This window comes from Chrysochloris asiatica, unplaced genomic scaffold (assembly GCF_000296735.1).
Source record: "Chrysochloris asiatica unplaced genomic scaffold, ChrAsi1.0 scaffold00032, whole genome shotgun sequence".
Classification (NCBI taxonomy): Eukaryota; Metazoa; Chordata; class Mammalia; order Afrosoricida; family Chrysochloridae; genus Chrysochloris; species Chrysochloris asiatica.
Genome location: NW_006408550.1, coordinates 2,493,023 through 2,511,282, shown reverse-complemented (window position 1 = coordinate 2,511,282; position 18,260 = coordinate 2,493,023).

Here is an 18,260-nt window from a genome sequence, read left to right as displayed (position 1 = left end):
TATATATACAACTAGATAAAAGATATGTTGACAAATGATAACTTTATATTTTGATATTTTTGCTTAATAAAATTTCTGATTTTGTATTTACTCAAGTCACAATAAAAATTTAAAAAAACAACAACACAAAAACTCCAGGGCATCTACAGATATTACATATAAAAGCATGTATCTTTCATATTTATATAACATATTTTTTTAATTCCAGCATTGGCCATTAAATGAGTTGGTCAAAATGGTGAACATGGAAAAACCCTATTGCCATCAAGTGAATTCCATTTTAAACTGGCCCCATAGAGCAACAGGTACTTCCCCATAGGATTCCAAGGCTGTATATATTTATGGTAGCAGATAGCCACATCTTTCTCCCACAGAGCTGCTGATGGGTTCTAACCAGTGATCTTCGGTAACAGCTGTGCCATCAGGGCTGCTTGAGATTGAGGAAGTCGGGAGAAAATGTTTAGAGGAGGAGTTAAGAGTTGGCATGAGAGTAGCTAAAAAAGCACATAGAAAACACCAGGAACATGGACCATGACAGCAAGGTAAGTTGAAGAATGAGAAAGAACCATTATGGAAGAGCTTCTGCTATGCCCCTCCCTGTTCATATTACTTCATGTCACAAATTAAACTATTATATGATGTCCTAATTAACATGAACATCTCAAGAAGCAGAAGTCAAAGTGATGTTGACAATTCAAAGGCCTTTTTCTGCAACTGACTTTCAACAGAGGAAATTAAAATAATCATCTGGACAAATTATCACTTAAAATAAAATATCAATATCTATGAAAGTAGCCGTCAAAAAATAAAATGATGTATTGCATTGGGCAAATCTTCTATCAAATGCTTCTTTCAAGAGAGAAAAAACAGAGATGTCATGATGAGGACTAAGGTACATCTGACACAAGCATGTGAAAGCTGGACAATCAATGAGGAACACAAAATAATCATTGATGTATTTGAATTATAATGTTGATGAATAATATTGACTATGCTATGAACTTCCAGAAGAATGTACAAATATGTCTTGGGAGAATTATAACCAGAATACTCATTAAAAGTAAGAATGGGGAGACTTCATCTTAGGTATTTTGAAAATTGTATTAAGTGGGACGAGTTCTTAAAGAAGGACAAAAAATTATCAGTAGTTGGAAAATATGACCTTGATGATAGAAATGATGTTTTAAATCATGTGATATAATTTTGAAAGACCAGTGACTTACTCATTACAAATATATTTTTAAACAACATAAAAGGTAAATATACAAATAAATCTCACCAGCTATAATACACAGGAATCAAATTGACTCAACTTGTGGGAAGAAATGGTAGTAAAACTTAATATCATCTACCAAAACAAGATCAGGGTCAGACTGTGGAGCAGACCATAAATTGATCATATGCAAGGTCAGGCTAAAGCTGAAGTCCATTTAAAAACCAAAATATGACTTTGACCATACCCTCCCTGAATTTAGAGATCATCTAAAGAATATATTTGATGAAGAACACTAATTACCAAAGACTAGCAGAGTTGTAGAATGACATCAAGAACATCATATAGGAAGAAAGTAAAAGGCAATCAAAAACACAGGAAAGAAGGAAAAAATCAAAATGGATGTTAGAAGAGACTCTGAAGCTTGCTGTCTAGCATATGCATGCTAAAGCAAATGAAAGAAATGAGGAAGCAAAAGATAGAATAGAAAATTTCAAACAACAGCTCAAAAAGACAAAGTTAAGTATTATAGTGAAATGTGCAAAGACCTGGAATTAGAAAACCAAAAGGGAAGAACATTCTCAGCATTTCTCAAAATGAGAGACCTGAAGAAAAAATTCAAACCTCACATTTCAATATTGAAGCATCAAAAGAAGATGGAAGGAATACAGAGTCACTGTACCAAAAAGAAATAGTTGGTGTTCAACCATTTCAATAAGTAGAATATGATACAGAACCAAAGATACTGAAGAAAGAAATCCAAGTTACACTGAATGCATTAGTGGAAAACAAATCTCCATGAATCAACAGAATACAAATTGAAATCTTTCAACAAACAGGTGGAGCATTGGAGACACACAATCATCTATGACAAGAAATTTGGAAGCCTGCTACCTGGTAATCCACCACTCATCTCAGTTTGTTGGACTGTGGTAGCTTGTGAGTTGCTGTGATTCTGGAAGCTATGCGACCGGTATTTTAAATATCAGCAGGTCCAACCATGGTGGACAGGTTTCAGATGAGCTTTCATACAAAGACAGACTAGGAAGAAAGAGTGACGAACTACTTCTGAATATTTAGTCACTGAAAACCTGATGAATAGCAGAGAAACACTGTCAGATATAGTGCCAGAAAATGAGCCCCTCAGGTTGGAAGTCACTCAAAATGTGATTGGAGTAGAGCTGCCTCCTCAAAGTAGAGCTGACCGTGATAACACGAATGGAGTAAAGCCCATGGGAGAAAAGCCCCTGGGACCTTCATTTACTGATGGGACACAACTCAAAATAAAGAGAAACAGCTGTAAAAATACATTGAAAATCAGAACATGGAATGTACAAAATATGAATCTGGAAAAAATGGAAGTTGTCAAAAATGAAATGGAAGGCATAAACATTGATATTGTAAGGCATTAGTGAGCTGAAATGGACTGGTATTTGCCATTTTAATCTGATGACCACATGGTTTACTATGCTGGGAATGACAAATTGAAGAGGAATGGTGTATTCATCATCATAAATAACATATCCAGATCAATCATGAGGTACAAGGTTGTCTATGATAGGATAATATCCATGCGTCTACAGGGAAGCCCAGTTAATACCACAAACCACTAAAGCTAGTGAGGATGAAATAGAAGAATTCTACCAACTTCTTCAATCTGAAATTGGTCAAACATGCAATCAAGATGTATTGATCATTACTAGTGATTGGAATACAAAAGTTGGGAGCAAAGAGTAAGGATCAGTAGTTGGAAAATATGGCTTTGGTGAAAGAAATGATGATGGAGAATGCATGATAGAACTTTGCAAAATCAGTGATTTGTTCATTTCAAATACCGTCTTTAGACAGCATAAGAGATGACTATACACATGGACCTCACCAGATGGAATACATAGAAATCAAATTGACTACTTCTGAGGAAAAAAACGATGGAAAAGCTCCATATAAACAGCGAAAACAAGGACGGGGACAGACGGGGAACAAACCATTAATTACTCATATGCAAATTCAAACTGAAGCTGAAGAACATGAAAACAAGTCCACGAAAGTCAAAATATGACCTTGAATATATCACACCTGAATTTAGAGATCATCTGAAGAACAGATTTGATACATTAAACAATAGAGACCGAAGATCAGAAGAGTTGTGGGATGATATCAAGAATATCATACATGTTGTTGTTGTTGTTAAGTGCCATCGAGTCGGGTCCAACCCATAGCGACCCTGTACAGGGTTTCCGAGGGTGTAAATCTTAACGGGAGTAGAAAGCCTTATCTTTCTCCCGCGGAGCGGCTGGTAGTTTCGAACCGCTGACCTTAAGGTTCGCAGCCCGATTCGTAACCACTACGCTACCAGAGCTCTGAAGAAAGCAAAAAGTCATTGAGAAGACAAGAAAGAAGGAAAAGGTAAAATGGATGTCAGAAGAGACACTGAAACTTGCTCTCCAGCATAGAGATGCTAAAGCAAATGGAAGAAATGGGGAGATACAACAGCTGAACATAAAATTTCAAAGATCAGCTTGAGAAGATAAAACCAAATATTACAACAAAATATGCAAAGATTTGGAATCAGAAAATCAAAAAGGAAGAACACGCTCAACATTTCTCAAGTGAAGGGAACTAAAGAAAAAATTTAAACCTCAACTTTTGTTATTGAAGGATTCTCTGGGCAAGTTATTGAATGATGCAGAAAGCATCAAGAGAAGATGGAAGGAATACATAGAGTCACTGTATCAAAAGAAATGGTTAATGTTCAACCATTGCAAGAGGTAGCATATAATCAACAGCCAATGATACTGAAGGGGAAAGTCCATGGTGCATTGAAGGAATTGGCAAAAAACAAGGCACCAGGAATTGATGGAATAAAAACTGAAATCTTTCAAGAAAGTGAGGCGGCACAGAAGGCACTCACTCATCTCTGCCAAGATAGTTGGAAGACAACTATCTGGTCAACTGATTGGAAGAAATCCATATGTGTGCCCATTCCAAAGAGAAGTGACCCAACAGAACGCGGAAATCTGCGGACAATCTCTTTGATATTCCATGCTCGTAAAGTTTTACTAACGGTAATAAAGAAATGGCTGCAAGCATATGTTGACAGAGAACATCCAGAGGTTCAAGCCAGATTCAGAAGAAGCCATGTAACAAGGGATATCATGGCTGATATGGATCTTGACTGAAAGCAGAGAATATCAGAAAGATGTTTACCTGTGCTTTCGATCATGTGGATCATAACAAGCTACGGACAACATTGCGAAGTATGAGTATTCCGGAACACTTAACTGTGCTCATGAGGAATCTGTACCTGGACCAAGAGGCAGTTGTTCAAACAGAACATGGGAACACTGAATGGGTTAAAATTAAGAAAGCTGTGTGACAAGGTTGTATTCTTTCACCACGTTTATTCAACCTGTATTGTTGTTAAGTGCCGTCGAGTCGGTTCTGACCCACTGCAACCCTGAACAGGGTTTCTGAGGCTGTAAATCTTTACAGGAGCAGAAAGCCTCATCTATCTCCTGCGGAGCAGCTGATAATTTCGAACTGCTGACCTTGCGGTTCGCAGCCTGATTCATAACCACTACGCTACCAGACCAAGAACCTGGGTTCTATGAAGAAAAACATGGTATCAGGATTGGAGGAAGGCTCATTAACAGCCTGAGATATGCAGATGATACAACCTTGCTTGCTGAAAGTGAAGAGGAGTTAAAATATTTACTGTGAAGATCAAAGAGCCCAGCCTTTGGTATAGATTACATCTCAATGTAAAGAAAACAAAAATCCTCACCACTGGACCAATAAATAACACTCTTATCAATGGAGAAAAGTTTGAAGTTGTCAAGGACTTCATTCTTCTTGGATCAACTATCAACATTCAAGGAAGCAGCAGTCAGGAAATCAAATGACATATTGCATTAGGCAAATCTGCTGCACAGGATCTTTTTAAAGTGTTGAAGAGCAAAGATGTCAGCTTGAGGACTAAGGTGCACCTGACCCAAGCCATGGTATTTTCAATAACCTCATATGCATGTGAAAGCTGGACAGTGAATAAGCAAGACCATAGAAAAATTGATGCTTTTGAGTTATGGTATTAGAGGAAAATATTGAAAGTGCCATGGGCTGCCAAAAGAACCAATAGATCCGTTTTGGAAGAAGTGCAGCCAGAGTGCTCCTTGGTAGCCAGGATGGCCAAACTTCGTCTCTCATACTTCAGACATATTGTCAGGAAGGACCAGTCACTGGAGAAGGATATCATGTTTGGTAAGGTGGAGAGACAGAGAAACAGAGGAAGACCCCCAACGAGATGGATTGGCCAAGTGACAGCATCGTGGGACTCAAGTGCGGCAAAAGTAGTGAGGTTGGCCCCAGGTTCAGGCAGTGTTTCCTTTTGCTGTGCATAATATTGCAATGAGTCAGTACCGACTCGATGGCACCCAACAACAACAACAACAACCTTGTAATGGATTGGTAGAGATCCATATTTTTGCCAATTCCCAAAAGCGGTGACACAATAGAACACAAAAATCATCAAACAACATGATTAATATTACATACAACTAAAATTCTGCTAAAGATAATTCAAAAATGGCTGCAACAGTGCATGGGCAGGGAACTGCCAGTAATACAAGCCATTTTCAGAAGAGGACATGGTAAGAGAGACATCAATGTTGATGTCCGATGAATCTTGGCTGAAAGTAGAGAAAACCAAATACTTACGTGTTATTGACTATGCAAAGAATTTCAACTGTGTTTATCTTTACAAGCTATGAATAACTCTACAAAGAATGGGTATTCTAGAACTTTTAGTGCTCATGAAGAGATTGTATATAGATCAAGAGTCAGTTGTTCAAACAAAGAGAATAGTGAATGGTTTAAAATCAGGAAAGGTGTGCACCAGGATTGTATTCTTTCACCATACTTATTCAATTTAAATACAGAACTAATAATCCTAGGCACTGGATTATATGAAGAAGAGCAAGACATCAGGATTGGAGGAAGTCTCATTAACAACCAAAGATATGCAAGTGATACAAACTTGTTGCTGAAAGTGAAGAGGATTTAAAATACTTACTGATGAAGCTGAAGGGCCACAGTCATCATTATAGATTGCACTTCCAAGTAAAGAACAACAACAACAAAAATTCTCATAACTGGACCAACAACATCAAGATACATGGAGAAAAGACTGATGTTGCCAAAGCATCCTTTGCTAGGATCCACATTCAATATTTTTGCAAGCAACAGGCAAGAAATCAAATGACGTATTACATTAAGCAAATCTGCTGCACAAGACATCTTTACAATGTTCAAGAGCAAAGATGTCAGTTTGAGCAAAGGAGTGCCTGACCCAAGTCATGGTATTTTCAATAACCTCATATGCATAAGGAACAGTGAATAAAGATGACTATAGAAGAATTGCTGCATTTTAACTATGGTGTTGTAGTAGAATATTGAAGTTACAATGAACTGCCATAAAAACAAACAAGTCTGTGTTGGTAGAAATACAGCCTGAGTGCTCCTTAGAAGACATGATGATAGTTCATTTCTCATACTTTGTCTATAACTCTCATGTTATCAGAAGGGACAAGTCCCTGGAGAAGGACATCATGCTTGATAAAGTGAAAGGTCAACAAAAAAAAAGGAACGTCCCCAATGAGATAGACTGGCCCTGTGACAGAAGGAATGGGTAACAGTTGTGAGGGTGGCTCAGGGCCTAGGGTCGCTATGAGTTGGAGCTGACTTAACGGCACCTAACAACAACAAGAGTCTACACTGGTAGCAATAAATATAAATATAAATAACTAAGAAAGAACCATTTTTCTTAGAGAAAAACTCCTAGTGTCATATGTATTGAGGTTCTCCCGAGAAACTAAATGAAGAGAGAAGAATGTGTTTTAAGAAATTGGCTCATGCAATTGTATGGACAGTCTAAAATTCACAGTCCAGATAGGGTAGAAACTCCAACAGGATATATATTCATCCTATTTTATCTATTAGTATAATTAGTTGGGGCAAGACTTGTCAGAAACTTTCATTTTTGCTTTTTAAGTCTTCACCTGATTAGATTAGGCCCACCCACATTATTATTGTTGTTATCAACTACCATTGAGTCAGTTCCAAGTCATAGCACCCCTGTGTAAAACAGAACAAAAAACTGCCTCATCCTCACAATTGCTGATATTTCTGCAACTACTGTGCCAATCTGTATTGTTGAGAGTCTTCCTCTTTTTTTCTATCCCTATACTTTACCAAGCATAATGTCCTTCTTTAAGGATTGGTCCCTCCTGATAATATGTACAAAGTCTATGAGATGAAGTCTCACTATCCTAGCTACTAAGGAGCAATTGGTTTGTACTTCTCCCAAGACAGATTTGTTAATTATTCTAGCAGTACATGGCATTTTTAATATTCTTGCCAATACCACAATTCAAAGAAATCAAAACTTTGATCTTATTCATTGTTCAGCTTTCACATGCACATAAGACAACTGAAAATGCCATAGCTTGCATCAGGCACATCTTAGTCCTCAAGGTGACATCTTTGCTTTTCCATTCTTTGAAAAAGTCTTTTGCAGCAGATTTGCACAATGCAATACATTGTTTGACTTCTTGACTGTTGCTTCCAGCAACATTTATTATTGTTGTTGTTAAGTGCCGTCGAGTCAGTTCCAACCCACAGTGGCTCTGTATAGGGTTTCCGAGGAGCAGTTGGTGAGCTGGAACTGCCAACCTTGCAGTTCAAAAGGTTTTGCAGTCTGGAGCATTAACCCACAGTGCCTCACCAGTACTCTGATTGTTGTTGTTGTTGTTGTTATGTGCCATCGAGTCGGTTCCGACCCATAGCGACCCTGTTTGTAGACCCAAGTAAAATGAAATTCTTGACTATTTTAATATTTTCTACACTTATCATGATGCCTATTGGTCCAGTTGTGAGGACCTTTGTTTTCTTTCACCTGCATTCTTTAGAGTAACTTCCTCAATTTAAAATCAACTGATTATAACTTATAATCACATCAGCAAAATATCTTCATAACAGTGTCTAGCGTTTGAGCAAATACGTGGGCACCAGTCTAGCTAAGCTGACACATAAAATTCACCATCACAATACATGTAGATACTCTCCTTCCAGGAGATGGAGTTTACATACCCATTTCCCTGTTGCGTACAGGCTGGATGTAATTCCTTACTTCCAAGGCAGGAACTAGAAAGGAAGAAAGTAATAACTTTCCACTAGTTGTTAAGTACCATCAAGTCAATTCCGATTCATAGCAACCCTGTGTAGGGTTTCTGAAGTGCGGTGGTGGATTTGAGCTACCAACCATGGGGTTTGCAACCCTAGCTTAACCAAATGATCAATATGATCATCAGTGACATCATGTACTACTAATAGAATGTGATTCATTATTCCCTGCAACCCATTGTTGTTGTTGTGATGTGCTGTGGAATCGGTTCTGACTCATAGCTACCCTGCACAGGGTTTCCGAGCCTGTTAATCTTTACGGGAGCCGAATGCTTCATCTTTCTCGCGTGGAGCAGCTGGTAGTTTCGAACTGCTGACCTTGCTGTTCACAGCCCGATTCGTAACCACTACGCTACCAGAGCTCCTTTAACTGCAGTGTAATCATGAGGAAAACATCAGATTTAACTAAATTGTCAAGATCATGAAAAATAAAAAGTCTGAGAAATTCTGGGAGATCTGAGACAGCTAAGGAGGAATGATGTCAAAATATAAGAGTATCCTACATTGGATCTTGTAACAGAGAAAACACCCCATATTAGTGAAATCTAAAAAAAAAAAAAAATGGTTTCTTGTTGTTTTTGTTAAGCACCATTAAGTCAATTTTGGAGAGTTAGTTAATATTAATGGACTCCTAGTGTAGTGCGTAGTGGTTACGAATCGGGCTGCGAACTGTAAGGTCAGCAGTTCGAAACTACCATCGGTTCCGCGGGAGAAAGATGAGGCGTTCTGCTCCCGTAAAGATTAACAGCCTCGGAAACCCTGTGCAGGGTCGCTATGAGTCGGAACCGACTCCACGGCACATAACAACAACAACAACAACAAGTGTAGTGCTGTAGGATAAGCACTGGACTGCTTGACTACAAGTTCAGCACTTTAAAACTACGAGCTGCTCCTTGCTAATCCAATACAGGGTCATTATGTGTTGACATCAACTCCATGGCACTTAGCAACTACAAAAATGTGTATTACCCTTTGGGTAAGGGCTATGAAAGTTGGGATGAGAGAGGAAGAGCATTAAGAGACACAAAGGAGAGCCATAAACAAATTAAATATATTCCCAGGACTTGGGAGAAGTCTCGAAGAAAAACAATATTTCTCTTATAAATACATAATTCTGAGTTCTGCACATGTAAGTAAATCAAAAACAGCAAGAGCATTTTTTGACTGACAATTGTTTTGTTGTTCAGAAGATGATATCTATTCTGTGGTAAGGGATTGAGGACTTTACAGAAGTACAATTATCAGATATATTTTAAATTCTAAAATATAAGAAGGTGGATTTTTTTTTTTTTTTTTTTTACCTCCTCCTGTTGATTCTCATGGAAATTAATGTTATTATCTGTTTTGGGAAATGTAGCTTGGGGCCTTGTGGTAAGCGACAGAAGTGCTAACACTGAATGCAATCCAAAATGGCGGATTCGAGATGAGGTCTAGATAGCTCTCCTGAATTCTAATTAGTTGACAGGCATGATAGATGTAAGCATCAGACATTGACATTGTCACTTCAGGCAAGGATGAAAGTCATTTAATTTATATTAATAGGAGTAAAGTTTAAGTCTGCCCATTTTGTATGGGAGAGTTTGGGTAAACTTTCATTAGCTTCTTGGACTGATAAATGAAATAATGCAAAACTGTAAAAGACACATTACTTATTGTATAAATTAATAAAGACTAAAAATAATTTATGATGAATCACCCCTTTCATCAGCTAAAATACCTCTGAACAGTGCCAGAAAAAGAAATACTCTAAAACCATCTTTTAAAATCTTACTATTGTCAGTTTCATTATTGTCTGTCCCATGAAGTAACATTAAGAGAAAATACTTTGGTAGGGAGTTGAAAAATCTGGATATAACAGTAAAGATACTCATATCCTTAAAAATACATATTTGATTTTAGTGCTTTATTTCTCATAATTCTTCAATAACCAGTCATAGTTCAGTAGTAGCATTCTATCTTTTTGTATGGGAGACCCGGGTTGGATTCCTGGTCAATGTTGTTTATGAGTAACTACTACCTGTGGAAGCTTGCATGTATGTAACTTGCATATATGTAACTTGCATGTATGTAAGTATGATACTGAACAGGTTTTCAGCAGGCCTTCCAGACTAAGGAAGCCTAGGATGAAATGTTTACAAATTACTGAAACCAAACCGTAGGAATCACAATGGTCTGGTTTGCAATTTACTGTAGGGATGGCACAGGATAAGGCAGATTTTATTCTGTTTCGGATGCAGCTACTGAGTCAGGGACCAACTCTTGGGAAACTAGCAGCAGTAACAATTCTTCAGGGTAACATGATACATTTATAGTTTAAAACTTCTCAATCGATCTCCTTGAACCTCACATTCTTGCCTACAGTGATTTAAAGAAACAAAATCAAATCAAAATAAATTAGATTTAATTATTAAGATTAGCCTTCTAGCCTTAATTCTTCTTAAATCATAACATTTTTACCTTGATCTTGGCTTAGAATACAGCATTGTTAAAAAAGACAATAACAACAACAACTTCTATGATTCCATTGGCTTCGGCTTAATACATTGTCAACAATTGTTCCATCTTCTAAAAAAGACTAAGTCACAACTTGTTTACTAGCCAACAAGAGGTCCAGGATATGGCCTTGTTTATTTAGCAAATATGAGGGAACTTCAAAAGTTCACGGAAAAATTCTATTATTTTTTTATTTCGTTTGTCCATGAACTTTTTGAAGCCCCCTTGTAGCTATTGACCTTTTCTATATGCTCTGTGTTTTCTTTACAAAGAGGTATAAAATATGCTTTTTATTCTTGAGGAATCTATAATTTAATTAAAGAATAGAAAAGATAGGAATTATAAAGGCAATTAGCTAACACAGCAACATTTGATTAGATACCATGTGATTGGTGAAGAGACTATAATCTGATTTGCTTCTTGAAACATTCAAAGTAGGATTCCCTATCTCTAGAACCACTAGTGAATACTTAGGCTTTTAAAAAAATTCTAGGATAAATTCTTGATGCCTATTACTGTTTTGTCATTATTTTAGTTTCAAGTTATTTCTTCTAATGTTTGTCATATGGTAGGAACTCAAAATATGTTGATCGTTTGGTTGGATAAATGGGAGTGCATGAGTAAACCATGGAATATTAAGGAATATAGAAAACACAATATTTTTCAAAAATTTCTTCATCTGAAAACATGAAACAGTTTAGCTAAAATCCAGGTCAATTTCAACCTAAATGTTCATTACTCTGTCTTGAAACAGGGCCAGACACTAAGTCCAGCTAAATTATCCTGGCAAATTTCCTTCAAAAGCAGTACTATTCTCTCTGATATTTGTTTTATCCATAAAAATAACTGTAGAGACATGTTAGAACAATTTTCTCAGTAATGTTTTCTTGAATGCATGCCTTCCTTACATTTTTTCATTTATTAATTCCCTTACAGTAACTATTTTCAATAAATCTAAGACACACTTGGAGTTTCCTACATCAATTGACGAGTGGCATTAAGCCCCTTATTTCCTTCCTTTAAGCCAAGCTTTATATTTAATTTCTCCCTGTTCTCAGAGGATGTTGCTCTCTAGAGTGACAATCTCCTTCAAATAAAGATGACATGGCTTCAGTCAATCCTTACTATAAACACCAGTTTCTCTTAATGCTATTTATGCTAATTTAGTATTGCAATCTTTAATTCTTCTTTCCCTCATGTAATATGGCTTTTAATAATCCTGGTAGTATAGAGTAGTAGGAATAAATGCTATTTAAAAAAATTTTTGATGGTTCAACTTAGTGATATTTTTACTTGCTGTTTTATTCTCATCGACTTGTTCTCATTTTAAAGCCTGGGTAACTATGCTGTCTCTTTCTGTGACTGCTAGGAGGCAGCTACAAAAGCAAATTTCAAGGAACAACTGAAAAGAAGGTAACAAAAGGAATAATACATATTAATAAACCTGAAAATATTCAACCAACACCCTATTATTATTCTTTACATCAAAGAAAACACACGAATTGAGCCTCAGAAGCAAAACTGAGCAGAAAAAAAGTGATAACAACAGAACTTGGAAACTATATGAAACATCAAAAGGCTGAAAGGGGTTCAAGCAGAGAAGTCAAAATATCCAGAAGGAAGTAGAAGAAATGAGTAGGACCAGAGTTATAAATATGCAACGGTACTAGGCAATCAGTAGCTCTACTCTCACAGAATTAACATTACCTTATAGTATGTTCTTCTTTACTCTTAAAAAGTAATTCCTTTAGGCTTCAACTCTTTAATTAAATGTATGAAGTACTTCTAACTTATTAACTAGCTATTCATGCAGTTATTTAGCAGAAATAAAACACCCTAACTGGTGGGGAAAACCAAACACAAAAAGGAACACTCGTGGCATAGTGGTTAAAATGCCCAGCTGCTAAACAAAAGATCAATGGTCTGAATCCACCAACCACTCTGCAACTAAAATATGTGGCAGTCTGTTTCTGTAAAGATGTACAACCTTAAAACCACTGTGAATCAGAATTCACTCAGCTGGTCTTTTTTTTGTTGTTTTTGTTTTTGTTTTTTGTGGGTTTTTTTGGTACAAGAACACAATTGACATCAAGAAAATAATCATTTCTAGATAACTCTGATGAATGATGTTCTGTATGGTCAGGGGCGCTGGGGACCTCAGGAGTAAAGATCAAATCAAGAATATCACAGGAATTCATAAAGTTCTCATTTCTTTCCCATTGGTTGGTTGGTTGGTTATGTGCCATGGAGTCGGTTCCGACTCATTTGTTGTTGTTGTTGTTAGTCGGTACCAACTCATAGCGACCCTATGTACAACAAAATGAAACACTGCCCAGTCCTGGGCCAACCTCACAATTGTTGCCATGCTTGAGCCCATTGATGCTGCCACTTGGCCAATCTATCTCTCTGGGGGTCTTCCTCTTTTTCTCTGGCCCTCCACCCTACCAAACATGATATCCTTCTGACTCATAGAGACCCTGTATAGGGTTTCTGAGGTTGTAAATCTTTAAGGGAGCAGAAAGCCTCGTCTTTCTCCCATGGAACAGCTGGTAGTTTTGAACTGCTGACCTTGAGATTAGCAGCCCATCTCGTAACCACTACGCTACCAGAACTGCTTTTCTTTCCCATGAGAAGCTCCAAATCTTTAATTACTTCAGATTTCAGGTAAGATCTAAAGAAGGAGTCACACACAACATATTAAAAGAAAGATTGACTAAGACACTGTACCCCAAAAAGTACATATACAGCAAGCTCCACACGGCAAAGGCTTCGTGTCTTGGTTCACTCTATATTCCCATTGTTCAGTACTGGAAACAGTGCCTGACACACAGACATTGAAAGAATACAAATTAGAAATGGATGGCCCTCACAAGGCTACTCATAAATCTGGTTCACTAATTAGGTGTTTCTTCAGTGACATCTGCCATATTTTCCATTATACATTATTTAGTATTTAAGGAAACTATCCTGGTGTGGCACTGTGGGACAAAGCACTGCACCACAAGGTCAGTTTGAAACACAAGATCAGCAGTTCAAACTCACCAGCCCCTTCTTGGAAACCTCATACAGGGTCGCTATGAAAAGAAACTGACTTATCAGCACAAGAACAGCATATTCATAAAAGGAGTCCTGATGTGGACCTCAAGGTTGGTTGAACCACAAGGTTGGCAGTTCAAATGCACCAGCTGCTCCCTGGAAACCCTATACAGGGCTGCTATAAGTCGGAACCAATTCGACAACATTTAACAATAACAATATTCATATAAAGAGTAGCAAATTCATTAAAGGAGTAGTATATCAATAGAGCTCCTGTAGTGTAGTGGTTACTAGTTGGGCTAGTAACCTCAAGGTCAGCAGCTTGAAATTACCAGTTGTTCCACGGGAGAAAGATGAGGCTTTCTGCTCCAGTAAAGATTTACAGCCTTGGAACCTTTTACAGGGTCCCTGAGTCGGAACTGACTCCACAGCACATAACCAAAACCAAAAAATATATATTAATAGTGCATTCATATAACATAATATTAACATTGAGAAAAAAAATTCCCCTGAAAATTGAAAATCAGTGACAAAAATTAATTTGGTGGATGATAGGTCTGACTTTCTAAAAGCACAAAAAATGTTTATGTTATCAAGTTAGCAGATTGAAAATGTGCAGAAATGTAGAGGGTTTCTCACCTAATAAGCATTGGAGAAAGTTTATAGAATCAAGAGAAAATTGTGTGAAATGACACTCTACAAAATAAAAATGAAAAGGACAATTTCAACAAAGTAAATCTAATACATGTGATTTAATTGGACATAATGGAAAAGTATTCTCAGACACAAGCTTCAATCTTCTATCCCTATGATTCGTATAGACCCAGGTGATTCTTATAGGTCCTCATGAATAACAGGAGGGCTTCAAAAATTTCTTGGAAAAATTCTATTATTTTATTATCTTAAATTTTGAAGTCCCCTCATACATGAAAATTTCTTTGCGATCTTGTTAAAATATATATTCAGATTCAGTATATCTGGGGTAGAAATGTAAATTCTCAGCAGTTAGTCAAACAGAAATGAATAGAAGAATTGTTCTTATAGATACTTGAATATATGAATGGACTTCTTGAAAATGGAGTGTCTACACAAAGGACTACATAGCAAAGCTGAAAGAGGGGGAAACAGCTAAGACATGAAAAGTTCCACAAGGACATCAGACATTTGAAAAGAAAAAGAGACAGAGAATGCTGGGAAAGTGGTTAGGTTATAGAAGATTGTTGTTGTTGTTGTTATGTGCCATCGAGTCGGTTCCGACCCATAGCGACCCTGTATAGGGTTTCCGAGGGTGTAAATCTTTACGGGAGTAGAAAGCCTCATCTTTCTCCCGCGGTGCAGCTGGTAGTTTCGAACCACTGACCTTAAGGTTCGCAGCCCGATTCGTAACCACTACGCTACCAGAGCTCCTTATAGAAGAAGGCATAGGAAATAGATTAAAGAGGTAGATGGTTGGTTCATCTATCTAATGAGTGAGTGAACAAATGACAAGTCAGTATATGTGCTTTATGGGACTGGAAGCCACAAGTTGGTGGTTCGACCTACCAGACACTCTGAAGGAAAAAGATGAAGCTTTCTGCTCCCACAGAGATTTAACGTCTCATGAATCCTATACAAGGTTGTTAGGATCCGGAACCAACTCTATGGTCCTTAACAACACAACAACAACAATTTAACAACAACAACAAAAAAGGGTCTCTAAAGAAATGGTTCTCAAAGTAAGGTAATTTAAGAACTTAGAGGGTGTAGTTGGAGTGATATGCCCTCCTAAGACAGTTTGTATATAACCACTCTATACATTTTGTCCATAGTATACAATAATCATTTTCTTAAGCTATGACATGGAAACTATTTATTGTGATGAATAAGCATGGTTAACATACACATTTTTATTTTTATTTTCATTGTTCAAATAGTCCACAAACAACTCTGAAAAAACACCGGCACAAGGTGTTTTTTTAAAAAAAATCTAGATTAACAGTCCAGCCCGCGGGTTGTATAAGGTTCTCGAAATTATTTAGTCAGGCCTTGCCAAGGCAACTGCAGTTCCTGTCATCGTATTAGAGGTGAGTTAATTAAATATTTGACCAAATATAGCAGGCTCATTTTTAAGTTGATAATTTTGTATGGTCCTTGAATGATGTTATAAATTTTGTCAGAAAAAATGTTCCCCATCCCTATCTAGAATAAAATATTAAATAAATACTACTTAAAAGGAGAAGAAAATGTACAAGAAATTATTTGTTTTGTTCCTTAAAGATTTGATTTTATTGGGCACAACAGGATCTAAAGTAAACTAGCTTGTTTATTTTTATGTCTTAACTGAATAATTTATACAAAGAAAATGACAAGTCTCTAGCGATCCTTCCTATGTGGAGCAGAACTTGAAGTGGAATGCTAGGTTCTACTGCAGAGAGTGTCTCCAAGGAACAAAGTTTCCTCCCATGTGCTTCTGAAGGTGCCCATGCTGGGGGTGGGCAATGGTGGTCTAAATATGAAGATGCTGGTACAATTTTTCCTGATACACAACTTCTTACACAGCCACATGTGTTACACTTATAGACAGATGCACAATCTGAGGAAGGGAGAGTTCTGTCTTAATAAAATTAATTTTTCCAATACAGTCTCCTGGACTTCCCACACAGCAGATGTCCTCCGCTATACCTGAGGGTCCGGGTGGCACGTGGAGCAGAGCCTGCTGGACGGCCTTCATGCCATTCCCTGACATTCTGTTGGGAGCACCTCACTCACGGTGCCTTCTGATTGTGTCATGCGTCCCCATCATCTTCATCTTTCTCTCCACCCCACAGGGAGGTGCATGATCTGATCTGTGGGTAGCGGTCAAGTGATATTTCTACCACTTGGGTGACTAGGGGGTGATTGCACCAGCGGGAGTTTTTCTGCAAGGCGGCAAGAGCCTCTGCCTCAGTCACCCAGCAGTCCAGCCACTGTCTGAGCCATTTCCCTGCTGCTCCTCCAGGAACTGCAAGTGGAGCAGCTTCCTCTCACTGTCAACCAGACGCAGAAAGGTGATGGTGACATCATCATGGTGGGTGTTCAGGGGAGCACCAGCCCTCCCCCTGCTCCCCCTGTTTGCCATAGTCATCATTTTCCAAGGCAACCAAAGCAGAGAAGTGGCCCCTTGTGTAGTCCAGAGCAATGGGGCTGTATTTTATTTTTTATTATAATCTACACATAAGTTATTTAATAAACATGTACACCATTGCCCAAAACCATAGCACCAAAGTTCCCATTTCAGTTAGATATACTAACTTAAGAGAACCTCCAGAGGCCTTGCACATTTTCACACAGAAGGAAACTCTGCCCAGTCCTGCGCTATCCTCTCAATTGCTGTTGTGTTTGAGCCCATTGTTGCTGCCACTATCTCAGCTCATTTCATTGGCAGAGTCTCCCTCTTTTTCGCTGACCCTCCACTTTACCAACTATGATGTCTTTCTCCAGGGATTCATCCCTCCTAACAACATGTCCAAAGTACGAGAGATGAAGTTTAGCCATCCTCAAATCCAAGAAGCGTTCTAACTGTACTTCTACCAAGGCAGATTTATTTGTTCTTCTGGCAGTTCATGATACTTTCTGTATTCTTCCCCAACACCATAATTCAAATACATGAATTCTTTCTTCTATGCTCTTCTTTATTCATTGTCTGACTTTCATATGCATATGAGGTAAATGAAAGTACCATGGCTTGGGTCAGGTGCACCTTAATCCTCAAAGGGAAACCTATGTTCTTTAACACTACAAAGAAGTCTTCTGTAGCATGTTTTTCCTAATGTAATATGTCACTTGATTTCTAGACTGCTGCGTCCATGAGTGTTGATTGTGGATGCAAGCAAAATGGACGAAGGACTATGAAAAGAAAAAGAGAGAAGACAAAAGAAGCAGAGAGAAGAAAGAAAGGAGAGGGGAAAGGAAGAAAAGAGGGGAGGTAAAGGAAGAGGAGAAAGAAAAAGAACTTAGGGACCTTGATCAATAATTATTAGTTTAAAAACATGGCAAACAAGACCTTTTTTATCACATGGTTTTCAACTGATAATTCAGCAGATATTGAAACTTCTCATCCATCAGGTTTGTTAAACCACAATAAAAATTGGATGCATCACCAAAATTGCGTCTTTTATCAAGGTCAAAATGAGCGAGTCATAAAGCAAGCAGGTTCAACTATAAGGGATTTGGGGATCAAAGCAAAACAGGTCATCTCACAAGGAAAAAACCAGGACCGATGAGTCTAGGTAAGGAGCCTATAGCCACTGACTCAAGGGTAGGA